The sequence below is a fragment of the Muntiacus reevesi genome, chromosome 2 (assembly GCF_963930625.1).
Source record: "Muntiacus reevesi chromosome 2, mMunRee1.1, whole genome shotgun sequence".
NCBI classification, from domain to species: domain Eukaryota; kingdom Metazoa; phylum Chordata; class Mammalia; order Artiodactyla; family Cervidae; genus Muntiacus; species Muntiacus reevesi.
In genome coordinates, this window is record NC_089250.1 from 206315366 (window position 1) to 206330727 (window position 15362).

Below are 15362 nucleotides of genomic sequence, written 5' to 3' on the forward strand. Positions count from 1 at the left end.
GGCTTCCCCAGTGGCTCAGCCGTAAAGAATCTGCCTGCAATGGAAGAGATGCGGTTCTATCCCTGGGTTGGGAAGGTCCCCTGGAGGCGAAAATGGCAACCCACTCCAATATTCTTGCCTGGGAAATCCTATGGACAGAGGAGCCTAGTGAGCTACAATCCATGCGGGTCACAGTTAGACATAACTGAGCACATAAGTACACTTGATCTTTACAGCAACTCTCATGAGGTCTACAGACCTCGTTCTATAGAAAACAAAACTCATTCCAAGATTGTAGACAGGAATTTTTAATGCAGCTGTTAGATTTCTGAGCCCATGCTTTTTCCAGTCTGTGTTCACAGAGTTGAAATAACTGCGACAGGACGTGGTGTGGATATGTGGACCTGTGAACAGGAACGGTTATTTTTCAGTTGTGAAATTTCAGCCCTCTCCCCAATGTCCCCCTTCTCTTTGCCTTATTCTCCTCTCCTAGTTTTCACTTTCTTTCAAGTATCGGGGTTTCTGCCTCTCTGGTGGGTACAGAATCCACTCTCACTCATTTACACTTCGGTGTGGAATATAATTTTGTGCGAATGTGATATTTGCATGTTCGAGTCACCCCGATGAGGTGAAATCTCCTCTGCTAGTAGCAAGCACTGAGGTGCTATTTGAAGCAGGGACAGGCAGAGGGAGGATTTCTTGGAAAAGCTCCTTCTCTTATTGGGTCCCAGGTTTCCAGGATGAAGGCCACACCGTGGGGTTGGGGCAGCATGGACCGCCACCTGCCCGCGGCTCCCCCCTACCCCCAGCTAGGTCGCGCGCACCGTTGCTCGGCAACCACCCGCTCACGCCGGTGGAGGCACCAGAACCCTGCGGGGAGCGCGCGCACACGCGGGACGCAGGGCCGCTCGCGCGACCCCGACGTCAGACCCACCCCTCTCCCCGGTGCCTGGCGGGCCCGGCGGGAGGCCGAGCCCCGCCCCCTCGGAGGGCAGCCTGTGGAACCCACGAATCAGAGAGACCGACACATCGCCCGGCCGGGCGCCGGACAACCAATCGCCGTACGCGTGTGATCCCGCGCCCGCCCGGGAGGCCGGCTGCGGGCGCTGAGGCGGCGACGGCGGGAGTCGCTGCTGAGGCGGCCGCGGGCGCGGATCGTGTCAGCGCAGCTCCTCGGTGCCGGGCCGGGCTGGCAGCTGCTGGCGCCTGGCGGAGAGGGCGGGCTCCCGGGGTGGGCGGAATGGCCCCCACCTAGGGCGGTGGGAGTAGCGGCTGAGCCCAGGATGCTGAGGAGGCGGCGCGGCGGCTCCTCACTCATTCCAGGTAAGGGGGACGCCGCGCTCGTTGCGGCGCGCCGCCCCGGCCCCGCTGTCTCCCTGCCGCCGCTCACCTGGCCACGTCTGTCCTGGCATCCCTCGGCCCCAGTCACCGCCGGCCCGCGTATCTCCCCCGGCGCCAGTCCAGCCCCGCCCCTTCAGCGCGGAGCCCCGCGTCCCTGCCCGGCCGGGCCCGGCTCCGGAGCCCGCACCCCTGGCCCCAGCGCCCGCGTTTCCCGGTCTCGGGCTTCCCCGTGGCCCGACTCGCCCTCGCCGTGGTCGGCCTCCCGCTCCCTCCCGCCCGCTTCCCGCCTTCCTGTCCCTCAGGCAGGGCCGGCACTGTTTCCCAGACTCCGCAGTCCTTCGGGGCGCCTTCCGGGGATAAGACGCCAGGGCCCCCCCGGATCGGACTTTTGCCTTCACCTCTACCCGGACTTCTCTTCCCCAGGCTCACCCCGTCCTTGCCCCCTATACCGGGTCCTCTAGGCGTTTCACTCGCGCCCTCCTGCCCCCCACCCCACGCCACGCCATGTGTCCCTGGGTTTTGCCCTTTTGCCCCCAGATGCTTTCCTTTCCCAACTCGCCCCTTCTCTCTCCATTTTCATCACCCAACCGTCGCTAACACGTCTTTTCCTCTACGCTTAAACCTCAGACACTGCTCCTCTTCTGAGTGCCCGATCTATAGTTTTAGCGTAAGTCGTCTTTAAAAGAGCTACATCCATAACATATAAAGTGTGTTGCCTGAGTTTGGCACACAGTAGGTCTGGTACGTGGTAGGTGCTCACGCGTGTTAACCCTCTTCCTCCTTTGAGGCCTTTGTGCCCTCCAGATAGTGGTAGCAAGACGTCCAGTATCCAGTACCTCAAGAGTAGTATGGGAGGTGGCAGGATGAATTAGGCACCTCCAAGTGTGATGAAGAGATTGCATTGTCAGTTATTTACTTACAGCAGTCATTTCGAAGAAGTGAATTTTGCTATCTTTGTGTCATGTATTGTTTTATAATAATTGGCTTTGTAAAGAGTTCTTAATAAGGTTTGCAAATTAGTCCCACCACCTCATCTCCAGTGTTTGCTGAATTTTTATTTTTAGGAAAGGAAGAGCCCCCACCTCCTAGTTGAAATTGTACTGTGTCTAAGAAGGGTTTCGAGTGTTTATCTCCCAGCTGGATAGTCCAGTCCTGCAGTGAATTTTCATCCTTTAAGAGCCTAGAGGAATCAGGTTTAGATTTCTTGGAATCAACCTTGGAAGGGATCAGAAATGCTTAGGAGTAGAAGTTCTGACAAGTTCTCTCAGAGTGAAAGAGGAATTAGCCATCCCCGTCCCCCTTTCTGGCTATCAGAGGAAATAACTTGAGTCGATTTTTGAAAAGAATAAAGTAAGTTTAACTTTTGAAAATTATAAAAGCCATTTACTGGCCTCAAGTCATTCTTGCTCATTTGTTCTGATGGTTTCCAAGCCTGGATGAATCCAACAGTTGGCTTTTTCTGCTCCTGGAGGCTTGAGGAAAGCCTGTGACTGAGCTGCTGGTGCTGTTCTAAACTTTATATTCCAACTTTGCTCGCGCTGCCTGGAGATCCTTTGATTCGCTCCCTATGTACCTGTTGTGTACCTAGACCTCATTGCTACTTCTAGATCTTTACCATTCTCCTCTTCTTGACTTATCTTACTCTTGACTTCTTTACATTGCTTATTTTGCCTCCTACTTCACAGAATTGGTGGGCATTAGCCCTGAACCCTTAAGGGTCTGTCATTTTTCTGTGTGCTTGTACCTATCTGATTTCTGATCACCTTTTCTTTTATCAGAGGAAGAAGGTATTACTTTCTGAGGCTAACATCTTTCATATTCTATATTTTCTTTTTTTCTCAGCTTGCACACGTGCTCAGGTTTTCACCATCCAAAACAAACCAAAATGAAGCCTTGCCTTGATGTACTTTACCTCAGATTAATGTGGTATTCCTTAGGACTTTGTTTTCTGTTCTTTTCCCTGTCCTCTAGTTTGTGTTATTACACTTCTGTTCATGGCTTCAAGTAGCACCTGTATATTTTTGGTCTACAACTGTATGTATTCAGTTCTCATTTTTCTTGAACTTCAGGTATTTCATATGTTCGTCTGTCGGATAACTATACTTGGATACTTGTACTTCAAACTTGGGTATTTTTTCCTTTCTCTTCTTACTCATAGCTGCCTCAAGGACATCCACAAACCTCCTATTTTAAGTTCTGTACCCTAGAAACTTTAGAATCCTCTTCTTCTCTCCTATCATTGTGTCTGCCATAGATCCTATTGTTGCTACCTGAAGTCCTTTTCTTTTCTCTCCTCATTACCAGAAGATTGCTTGTGGCCTGGGTTATTTTTTTCCTGAACAGATTTCAACCCAGGCTCTACTTTAAAACCACCTGGGAGCTTTTAAAGATTGAGGATGAGGGAATCAGGGCCTCCATAGAGATTCTGAGTTTTGGTCTGCTGTGGGGCCAGAACTTTTCATTTAAAAAATCTTTCTCATGCAGCAGTAATAGGCATCAAAGGCTGAGAACTGGCTTGAGAGCTCTAAGAGGGACTGAGAATGATGAGGAGGTAAACATAGCATTAACTCATCCTTTAAAAATCAACATAAATGTCACTTTTGTTGGCATGGTTACTTTCCTGACTTTGTACATTTACCTGTTAAGTACTTATCACATTAAAATATTTTTTTTAATTGGAGGATAATTTCTTTACAATGTTGAGTTTCTGCCATACAACAATTCGAGCCAGGCATAATTTTATATTTGTGTGTATATATATGTATATATAGATCCCTTTCCTCTTGAGCTTTCCACCTCTCATCCTACTCCCCAGATTTTATTTAAATCATTTCTCATGGGCCCATTTTTCTCATAACTTGGATTTCCTTGAGGTCTGTGATTATGCCCAAAGGTAAATTATTGTTTTTTACACTATTCACTGTCCTTCTGATACCAAGTATGTCGGTTTTTCGCTCACATTAAATAGTTCTCCAATTCTCCAGACAGCAACTGAGTATCATACACTTTAACTTAATTATTACTATTAATACCTGGATTTAGTGCAGACCCCATAGATTAAGGACTCAGTCCCACAAGACACCTCTCAACTTCAGACAAATCCCAAGTACTAGGTTGTGACCTGTACTTGAAACCAATTGGCTATAAATTGCACACAACTCCTTCCTCAGCTGTGTAATTTGTTGTAAAGGCTCACAGAATTCAGGAAAGCTCATTACTTACCTTTACCTGTTGACTCAACAATAAAAACAGTGACAGATTTTATTTTCTTTGGCTCCAAAGTCACTGTGGACTGCAAACATGAACTTAAAAGATGCTTGCTCCTTGGAAGAAAAGCTATGACAAATCTAGTCAGCGTATTAAAAAGCAGAGACATGACTTTGCCAACAAAGGTTTGTCTAGTCAAAGCTGTGGTTTTCCCAGTAGTCAGGACAGATGTGAGAGTTGGACCATAAAGAAGGCTGAGTGCTGAAGAATTGATGCTTTTGAACTGTGGTGTTGGAGAAGACTCTTGAGAGTCCCTTGGGCTGCAAAGAGATCCAACCAGTCTATCCTAAAGGAAATTAACTGTAAATATTCATTGGAAGAACTGATGCTGAAACTCCAATACTTTGGTCACCTGATACAAAGAACCGACTCATTGGAAAAGACGCTGATGCTGGGAAAGATAGAAGGCAGGAGGAGAAGGGGGTGACAGAGGATGAGATGGTTGGATGGCATCACCGACTTGATGGACTTGACTTTGAGCAAGCTCCGGGAGATAGTGAAGGACAGGGAAACCTGGCATGCTGCAGTCATGGGGTCACAAAGAGTTGGATGTGGCTGGGCGACTGAACAACAAAATCCTGAGAGCCATTCTATATGCTATTAAGAGGTTCTAGGAAAACTGAGACTCCGTTGTTTCCTGGGTTAAATTTAACAACACACTTTTATACTGACTTTTGATAAGTGACTTTTGATTGTATCCTGGACCTTTGTTATATTTTGTTAGGAGACTCTGGATCCTATTTAAATCTTTTATAGGTGAGGGAGATTAAGAGTTACTTGGGGATGTAATGTACAGCATAGGCTGCTGCTGCTGCTAAGTTGCATCAGTCGTGTCTGACTCTGCGACCCCATAGACGGCAGCCTACCAGGCTTCTCTGTCCGTGGGATTTTCCAGGCGAGAACACTGGAGTGGGTTGCCATTGCCTTCTCTGTACAGCATAGGGAATATAGTTAAATATTGTAATAACTTTGTATGGTGACAGGTGGTAACTAGACTTATGGTAGTGACCATTTTGTAATTTTAAATATTAAATCACTATGTTGTACACCTAAAATTAATATAGTAATATAAGTCAGTTACCCTTCAATAAAAAGAAAAGTCTTTTGTTTTAGTAGCAGTTGCCCTAAAAAGTTTCATACACAGGGCCCAGCCTACTTTCTTTTATTTTTGGTAGCAGCTTTATTGAGCTATCATTCACATTTCATACATTTGTCCATTTAAGGTACAGTTTTTTTTTTAGTATGTTCAGTATATTTTAGTTATTGTTTAGTTGCTATAGTTGTGCAAGATTCTTTTGCAGTCCCATGGACTATAGCCCGCCAGGTTCTTCTGTCCATGGGATTTCCCAGGCAAGAATACCGGAGTGGGTTGCTGTTTCCTTCTCCAGGGGATCTTCTTGACCCAGGGATCAAACCTGCATCTCCTGCATTGGCAGGCAGATTCTTTAGCACTGAGGCACCAGCGAAGTCCTGTTCAACCCTTATTACAGTCAATTTTAGAACATTTTCAGGAAACTCTGCACTCCTTACCTGTCCCTTCCAACTCCCAAATGTCATCCTCTCAGTTTAGTTCAGTTGCTCAGTTGTGTCTGACTCTTTGCGACCCCAATGGACTGCAGCACTCTAGGTTTCCCTGTCTATCACCAATGCCTGGAACTTGCTCAGACTCATGTCCATCAAGTCGGTGATGCCATCCAACCATCTCATCTTCTGTTGTTCCCTTCTCTTCTTGCTTTCAGTCTTTCCCAGCATCAGGGTCTTTTCCAATGAGTCGGTTCTTCGTATCAGGTGGCCAAAGTATTGGAGTTTCAGCATCAGTCCTTCCAATGAATATTCAGGACTGATCTCCTTTACGACGAACTGGTTGGATCTCCTTGCAGTCCAAGGGACATTCAAGAGTCTTCTCCAACACCACAATTCAAAAGCATCAATTCTTTGGTGCTCAGATTTCTTTATGGTCCAACTCTCACATCCATATGTGACTACTGGAGAAACCATAGCTTTGACTAGATGGACCTTTGTCAGCAAAGTAATGTCTCTGCTTTTTAATATGCTGTCTAGATTGGTCATAGCTTTTCTTCTAAGGAGCAAGCATGTTTTAATTTCATGGCTGCAGTCACCATCTGCAGTGATTTTCAAGCCCAAGAAAATAAAGTCTGTCACTGTTTCCCTTGTTTCCCCATCTATTTCCCATGAAGTGATAGGACTGGATACCATGATCTTAGTTTTTTGAATGTTGAATTTTAAGCCAGCTTTTTCACTCTCCTGTTTCATTTTCATCAAGAGGCTCTTTAGTTCTTCTTCGCTTTCTGCCATAAGGATGGTGTCATCTGCATATCTGAGGTTATTGATATTTCTCCTGGCTATCTTAATTCCAGCTTGTGCTTCATCTGGATGGGCATTTCACATGATTTAATAAGCAGGGTGACAATATACAGCCTTGACTTACTCCTTCCCCAATTTGGAACCAGTCTGTTGTTCCATGTCTGGTTCTAGCTGTTGCTACTTGACCTGCATACAGATTTCTCAGGAGGCAGGTCAGGTAGTCTGGTATTCCCATCTCTTTCAGAATTTTCCACAATTTGTTGTGATCCACACAGTCAAAGGCCTTGGCATAGTCAATAAAGCAGAAGTAGATGTTTTTCTGAAACTCTCTTGCTTTTTTTGTGATCCAGCAGATGTTGGCAATTTGATCTCTGGTTCCTCTGCCTTTTCTAAATCCAGCTTGTACATCTGAAAGTTCTCAGTTCACACACTGTTGAAGCCTCGCTTGGAGAATTTTGAGCATTACTTTGCTAGCGTGCGAGATGAGTGTAATTGTGCAGTAGTTTGAACATTGTTTGGCATTGCCTTTCTTTGGGATTGGAATGAAAACTGAACTTTTCCAGTCCTGTGGCCACTGCTGAGTTTTCCAAATTTGCTGGCATATTGAGTGCAGCACTTTCACAGCATCATCTTTTAGGATCTGAAATAGCTCAACTGTAATTCCATCACTTCCGTTAGCTTCATTGGTAGTGATGCTCCCTATGACCCACTTGACTTCACATTCCAGGATGTCTGGCTCTAGGTGAGTGATCACACCATTGTGGTTATCTGGGTCAAGATCTTTTCTGTATAATTGTTCTGTGTATTCTTGCCACCTCTTCTTAATATCTTCTGCTTCTGTTAGGTCCACACTGTTTCTGTGTTTATTGTGCCCATCTTTGCATGAAATGTTCCCTTGGCATCTCTAATTTTCTTGAAGAGATCTCTAGTCTTTTCCACTCTATTTTCCTCTATTTCTTTGCATTGATCACTGAGGAAGGCTTTCTTATCTCTCCTTGCTATTCTGTGGAACTCTGCATTCAGATGGGTATATCTTTCTTTTCTCCTTTGCCTTTAGCTTCTCTTCTTTTCTCAGCTATTTGTAAGGCCTCCTCAGACAACTGTTTTGCCTTTTTGCATTTTTTTTTTCCCTTGGGGATGGTCTTGATTGCCTCCTGTTGTACAGTGTCACAAACTTCCATCTATATTCTTCAGGCATTCTGTCTATCAAATCTAATCCCTGTCCCTTGGCAACTGCTAATGTGTTTTCTCTCTCTACAGATTTGCTTGTCCTGGACATTTCATATGAATGTAATCATATGACATGTAGTCCTTCGTTATTGGTTTCTTTCACTTTGCAAGTTTTCATGGTTTTTCCATGTTGTAGAATGTATCAGTATTTTATTTCTTTTTCTTGCTGAATAATATTGTTTTATGTGTAGGCCACATTTATATATTAATCAGTTGATTGGTGTTTGGGTATTTGTATATTTTGACTGTTATGACTAATGCTGCTGTGAACATCTGTGTACAAATTTTTGGGTGTGCATGTTTCATTTCTCTTGGATATCTACCTGTGGGTGGAATTGCTGGGTCATGTAACTCTAGAACTCTAGGTCTAATATCTTGAGCAACTGCTAGACTGTTTTCCAAAATGGCTACTCTGGTTTACATTTCTGTTAGCAATGTATGCTGTTTCCTATTTTTCTACCTCCTTGCCAAAACTTGTTGTTATCTGACCTTCATATTCTAGCTATCCTAATACATGTGAAGTAATATCTTATTGTGGTTTTGATTGCATTTCCTTGATGGTTAAAGATGTTGAGCAACTTTTCATGTGCTTTTTAGCTATTTATATATCTTTGGAGAAATCTGTTCTTTGTCCATTTTCAGATTGAGTTATTTGTCTTTCCGTTTCTGAGTTGTAAGGTTTCTCTATATATTCTGGTTACTAGACCCTTATCAGATATGATTAACAGATATAAATCTCCCATTCTGTAGATGTCTTCACTTTCTTGATGGCATAAAGATTTTAAATTTTGATTAAGTCCAATTTGTCTTTTTTTTTCTTTTGTTGCTTGTGTTTTGTGTTTCATATTTAAGAAACCAGTACCTGTTCAAAGTCATGAAAATCTCCTATGTTTTCTTCCAGGAGTTTGATAGTTTCAGCTCTTATATTTAGATCTTTAATCCATCTTTGTGAATTTTGTATAAGGTATAATATAGGGGTCCAGCCTTATTTTTTGCTTATTGATATTCAGTTGTCTTAGCACCATATGTTGTAAAAATACTCTTTTACTCTTTGATTTGTCTTGGCACCATTGTCTGATTGGAATTTTGATAGAGATTGCATTGAACAGTTTGGGGAATATTGGCATCTTAATTCTTATTAGTCTTCTAACTCATGAGTGTGTAATGACTTTTCACTCATTTAGATCATCTTTAATTTACTTTGAAAGCATTTTCTATTTTTCAGTGTACAAATTTTGCATTTTTTTGGTTAAATGTATTTTTCTTTTGTTAGTTTCATTTATTTTAAACTAAGGAGCATCTTAGCTCTTTGCTGCATCTACTGCGAGAATTAAGACCATTCTCAGCAATCAGACTGTCGACTTCCCAGAAAATGTCGACATTACCTTGAAGGGACGGACAGTTATTGTGAAGGGCCCCAGAGGCACCCTGTGGAGGGACTTCAATCACATCAATGTAGAACTCGGTCTCCTTGGAAGAAAAAGAAGGGGCTCCGTGTTGACAAATGGTGGGGAAACAGAAAGGAACTGGCCACTGTTCGCACAATCTGTAGTCATGTACAGAACATGATCAAGGGTGTTATACTGGGCTTCCGTTATAAGATGAGGTCGGTGTGTGCCCACTTCCCCATCAACGTTGTTATTCAGGAGAATGGTTCTCTTGTGGAAATGTGAAATTTTTTGGGTGAAAAATACGTACGCAGGGTTCGAATGAGGCTAGGGGTTGCCTGTTCAGTATCTCAAGGCTAGAAAGATGAGTTGATTCTTGAAGGAAATGACATTGAACTTGTGTCAAATTCAGCTGCTTTGATTCAGCAAGCCACCACAGTTAAAAACAAGGATATCAGAACATTTTTGGATGATATCTATGTTTCTGAAAAAGGAACAGTTCAGCAGGCTGATGAATAAGATCTCAGTGATCCTGCTGCAGAAACAAGATAGCAGATGGTTCTATGGACTCAGTTGTGATATTTTAAAGAGACAATAAAAACTCTTAATTTGAAAAAAAAATAAACTAAGGAGCATCTTAGATTAGTCATTACATACATGTATTTTTATCTACTTTCTAGTTTTTCTTTTTTTTAAATTTTTGTTTTGTATTGGAGTATAGTCAATTAACAGTGTTGTGATAGTTTCAGGTGGACAACAAAGGGACTCAACCATTCATGTACATGGATCCATTCTCCCCCAAACCCCATCCCATCCAGGATGCCACATAACATTGAGCAGAGTTCCCTGTGTGTATTTCTTAATGTTTCATTCTTTTGGTGCTATTGTGAGTGGAATTCTTTTGTTAATTTTGTTTTTGGATTGTCAGTGATAATATATAGAAATATAATTGAATTCTTTATATTAGTCAAGTATCTTAAAATCATACCGAACTCATGTAGCAGTTCTAATAGTTTTTTACTGTTTTATTAGAATTTTATATATATGATATATACTCTCTGAAGAGAGGTAGTCTTACTTCTTCCTTCCAATCTGGATTGCTTTCTTTTTCTTGCCTAATTAGCTAAAATTTCCTGTATAATATGCTATTAGAAATGGTGAGAGTGTACATCTTGTCTTGGTCCTGATCTTAGTGGAAATTGTTAAATGTGAAGTTATCTATGGGTTTTCTTAGTTGTCGTTTTTCAAGTTGATGATGTCCTCTTCTATTTCTAGCTTATTCATTGTGTTTATTGTGAAAGAGTGTTGTGGTGGTGGTGTAGTCACTAAGTCACTAAGTCATGTCCGATTCCCTGCCAGGCTCCTCTGTCCATGGGATTCTTCAGGCAAGAATGCTGGAGTGGGTTGCCATTTCCTTCTCCAGGGGCTTTTCCCGACCCAGGAATTGAACCCAGGTCTCCTGCACTGCAGGCAGATTCTTTACCAACTGAGCTATGAGGGAAATCTGAAACAGCGTTGGATTTTGTCAAATGCTTCTTCAGCACCTATTGAGTTTTATCAGGTGGTTTTTGGTCTTTTATTCTGTTAATAATGGGGTGTGACATTAATCGATTTTCATATGTTGAGTCAGCTTTACACACATGGGATATACCACACTTGGTCATGATGTGTGATCCTTTACATGTGTTGCTAGATTGGTTTGCTGCTCTTTTGTTGACGATTTTTGCATTTATATAGTAGATATTTGTTTATAGTTTTCTTGTATTGTCTTCATCTGGTTTTGGAATCAGGGAAAACTGGCTTCACAGAATGAGTTGGAAAGTGTTCCCATCTTTTCTGTATTTTGGAAGAATTTATGGGTTGGTGTTCATTCTTAATGTTTCATAGCATTCACCAGTGAAGCCATCTGGTCCTGGACTTTTCTTTGCGGGAAGTTTTGTTTGCTAATTAAATTTCTTTACTTGTTATAGCTTTATTCAGATTACTTCTTTATGAGTTGATTTTAGTAGTCTGTGTTTTCTAGGAATTTGTCCATTTCATGCAGGTTTTGTAATTTGTTAGATTATAGTTTTTTATAGTATTCCCTATAGCCCTTTATAATCACTTATGTAAGGTTGGTAGTAATTTACTGATTTTAGTTTTGGTTCTTCTTTCTTTTGTTCTTGTTCAGTCTAGCTAAGTGATTGTCAATTCTTCTGATCTTTTCAAAGAATCAATCTTTTATTTTGTTGATTTTCTCTATCCTTTTATTCTCTACTGTATTTATTTCACTAATTATTTCCTTCTGGCTTTGGGTTTAGTTTGTTCTTCTTTTACTAATTTCTTGAAGTGGACAGTTAGGTTCTTGATTTGAAATCTTTTAATTTTTAAAATTTAAAAGTTAAAAATTGAGATATAATTTACGTAACATTGTATAAGTTTAAGATGTATAACATGCTAACTTGAGAGCTTTTTTTATGCCATAAGTTTATTTACAAACATAATGAGGCTGCTGAGTTCAGGTGTTTGATCCTTTTTTTCAGAGATTGCAGCTCTTAAAATGATCCTCTTCATATCCGTCTCATGGATAATTTTTTAAGCAGTTAATGTCTTATTATAAAGAAAAGTGCAGCAAATCCAGACCCAGAGCACAAAGTCATGCTAGTAACTTCCACTTGTTTTCCAGTGAAAATGGTATATTCTCCCTGGACTTTCCTCTTAGTGGCTCCTACAGACCACAAAGATTGTGAGCCTCTGGACGCTGTCCCAACATAGTGCAAAAGGCGCGGAGATCGAAGGCACAAGAAATGGCAGCTGCATACCATGCGCTCCTTTCCTCACGACCTTGTTCCCCTGAGTTGAGTTTTTTTTTTTTAACTACAAGTGTTTACAGCTATAAATTTTCTCATAGTGTGGCTCTTGCTGCTTTTGTTACATACCATACGTTTTGTGTTTTTATCTCAAAGTATTTTCTAACTTCCCTTATGATTTCTTCTTTGGCTCATTGGTTATTTAGGGGAGTAGTGTTTATTTTCACATCTTTGTGTGAATTTCCTAAGGTTTTTTTCTGCTATTGTTTTCCAGTTTCATCCCATTATCTTTGGAGAATATACTTTGTATGATTCCAATCCTTTAAATTTACCAAGACTTCTTTTATGGCCTGTTTTAGAGAATGTTACATGTGCACTTGAAAACAAAATATATTCTGCCATTGTTGTTTGGACTGTTTTATAGATGTTTGCTATATCTAGTTGACTTGAGTGTTGTTCAGGTCTTCTGGTTCCTTGCGAATCCTTTGTCTGGTTATGTTATCCATATTGAAAGTAGAGTATTGAAGTCTCTAACTATTATTATTGAGTTGTCTATTTCTCCTTTTAATTCTGTCAGTTTGTAGTTGTTGCTTCTTGTATTTGGGGTTTCTGTTGTTAGGTGCATATGTGTTTATATATGTACCTGATATGTACAAGTACCTCTTGTAGAAAGCATATATTTTGATTTTTTTAAATTTTTTTTTATTTTTGTTTTGATCCATTCTGCTAATCCTCACCTCTTGAGTGTTTAATCCATTTACATTTAATGTGATTACTGGTATATTAGGATTTTTTGGGTTGACCAGAAAGTTCATTCAGGTTTTCTGGTAACATCTTATGGAAAAATCCAATGAACTTTTTGGCCAACTGAATGTGCTGTACTTGGTTTCCGAGTCATGTCCTACTCTCTGTGACCCCATGGACGATAGCCCGCCAGTCTTCTCTGTCCATGGGGATTTTCCAGTCAAGGATACTGGAGTGTGTTGCCATGCCCTCTTCCAGGGGATCTTCGCAACCCAGGAATTGAACCCAGGTCACCTGCATTGCAGGCAGATTCTTTACTGTCTTGAGCCACCAGGGAAGCCCTGGTCAATCGAATATGTCTTCCATTTTGCTATTTTCTATATGTCTTAACGTCTTTTTAGTTTCTGTAGTCCTCCTTTTTCTATACAAGAAATAAAGGGAGTCCTTAATGCTGAAATGAAAAGACACTAGACAGTAACCCAAATCCACATGAAGAAATAAGCACTAATAAAGGTAACTACATAGATAAATACAAAAGAAAGTGAACATATTTTTGCTTGTAACTTATTTTCTTTCTTTCTTTTTTTTTTTTTCACTTATTTTCTATATGAAAGAAGACAGCTACATGAAGCAATAACTATAAAACTGTTGACAGGATTAAGTTTTTTTGTATTAAATATTTTCCAGTATATGTTTTCATTAGCTTATTTCTTTCATTATAATATTCGTTATTTTTCTGGAGATTACAGTTAATATCTTAGAGCAGTCTACTTTGGATTAATATAAATTTAATTTCAATAGTACATAAAAACTTTTGTTTTAATAGAGTTCTGCTCATTTCCTCTTTCTTTGTATTTTTATTGTCAAGCTGCATACTTTGTATTACAATCCTGTCAACAGTTTTATAGTTATTGCTTTATGCAGTTGTCTTCTTTCATATAAAAAATAAGCTGTAAGCAAAAATATGTTTACTGTCTTTTGTATTTATCTGTGTAGTTACCTTTATTAGTGCTTATTTCTTCATGTGGATTTGGGTTACTGTCTAGTGTCTTTTCATTTCAGCATTAAGGACTCCCTTTATTTCTTGTAGAGGAAGAAATGTTGTTTTTTTTCCTTAAAAACATATTTTTAAGGAAAGGAAGCAGCCCTTCTAGCATTGAATTCTTTCAATGTTGTTTACTGGGAATGTCTTAGTTTCTCTTTCATTTTTGAAGGGTAGTTTTACTGGATATAGAATTTTTGATTGATATTGTTTGTTTTCTAGCACTGTGAATATATCATTCCACTGTCTCTGGCCTCTGTGGTTTTGACTGAGAGGTCAGTTCATTATCTTACTGAGGATTTCGAATGCAGTGAGTCACTTTTTTCTTGGTATCTTCAATGTCCTGTTTTTGACTTCTGACAGTTTGATTATAATGTGTTTAGCTATACATCTTTTTGATTTATCCTACTTGATGTTTAAAGATTAATATTTTTGACTGAATTTAGGGTGTTTTCAGCTATTTCTATAAGTCTGATTTTTTTTTTCTTTTTGTCTTTTTTGAGCCTTTGGCATATTTTGGTATGCTTGATGATATCCCACAGATCTGAGGCTGAATTCATTTTTGTTCATTCTTCTTTCTGTTATTCAGATTGGAAAATTGATCTCTCTCTAAGTTTGCAGATTCTTCAGGTAGCTTAAATCTACTGTGGAGCCCCTCTAGTGAATTTTTCATTTTAATCATTGTACTTTTCAGCTCCACAATTTCTTCTTGCTTCTTTTTTTTTAAAGAATAATTTTTATCTCTATTGATACTCTCTATTTGGTGAGAAATCATTTTCATAATTTCTTTTAATTCTTTAGACATGCTCTCCTTTAGTTCTTTGAATGTATTTACAATAGCTGATTTAAACTCATCTACTAAGTCTAATATCTGGGCTTCCTCGGGGATAGTTTTTGTTGACTGCCATTTTCCCCCTGTGTTTGGGTCATACCTCTTGTTTTGGTGTGTCCTTCATGGTTTTTGCTGAAAAATGGACATTTTAAATATTGTAATGCAGCTACTCTGGAAATCACCCTGTTTCCCAGGGGTTTGTTGTTTTTGCTGTTTGCTTTGTTACTTTTTTGGACTAATTCTGTTAACTCTGTACTCTTTGTCCTATGTAACCCCTGAAGTCTCTGGTTGGTTTTCTTAGTGGTTAGCAAATGGTTGGGCAGATTTCCTTAAATGTGTTCAGCCCCTAAGCCCCCCAGCCTTGTGGAGGGTCTCTGTGTGTGTGTCTCTGTGTGTGTGTCTCCCTTCATGCACCAGCAGTTTAC

General features: G+C 40.6%; 1 protein-coding gene and 1 pseudogene across 2 annotated transcripts in view; both read left to right on the forward strand.

Annotated features, from left to right (window-relative positions):
* The first annotated feature begins 1088 nt into the window (after nucleotides 1-1088).
* The window catches only part of TPST1 (tyrosylprotein sulfotransferase 1), a 106133-nt gene continuing 91859 nt past the window's right edge, over nucleotides 1089-15362 (forward strand). Inside the window, exon 1 of one of the 2 annotated variants that reach the window (XM_065924766.1) lies at nucleotides 1089-1302. The gene's annotated coding sequence lies outside the window, so the exon portion shown is untranslated. The remainder of the gene's footprint in view (nucleotides 1303-15362) is intronic. The other variant, XM_065924767.1, reaches the window with a different exon arrangement.
* LOC136157398 (large ribosomal subunit protein uL6 pseudogene) lies at nucleotides 7641-10127 on the forward strand (annotated as a pseudogene).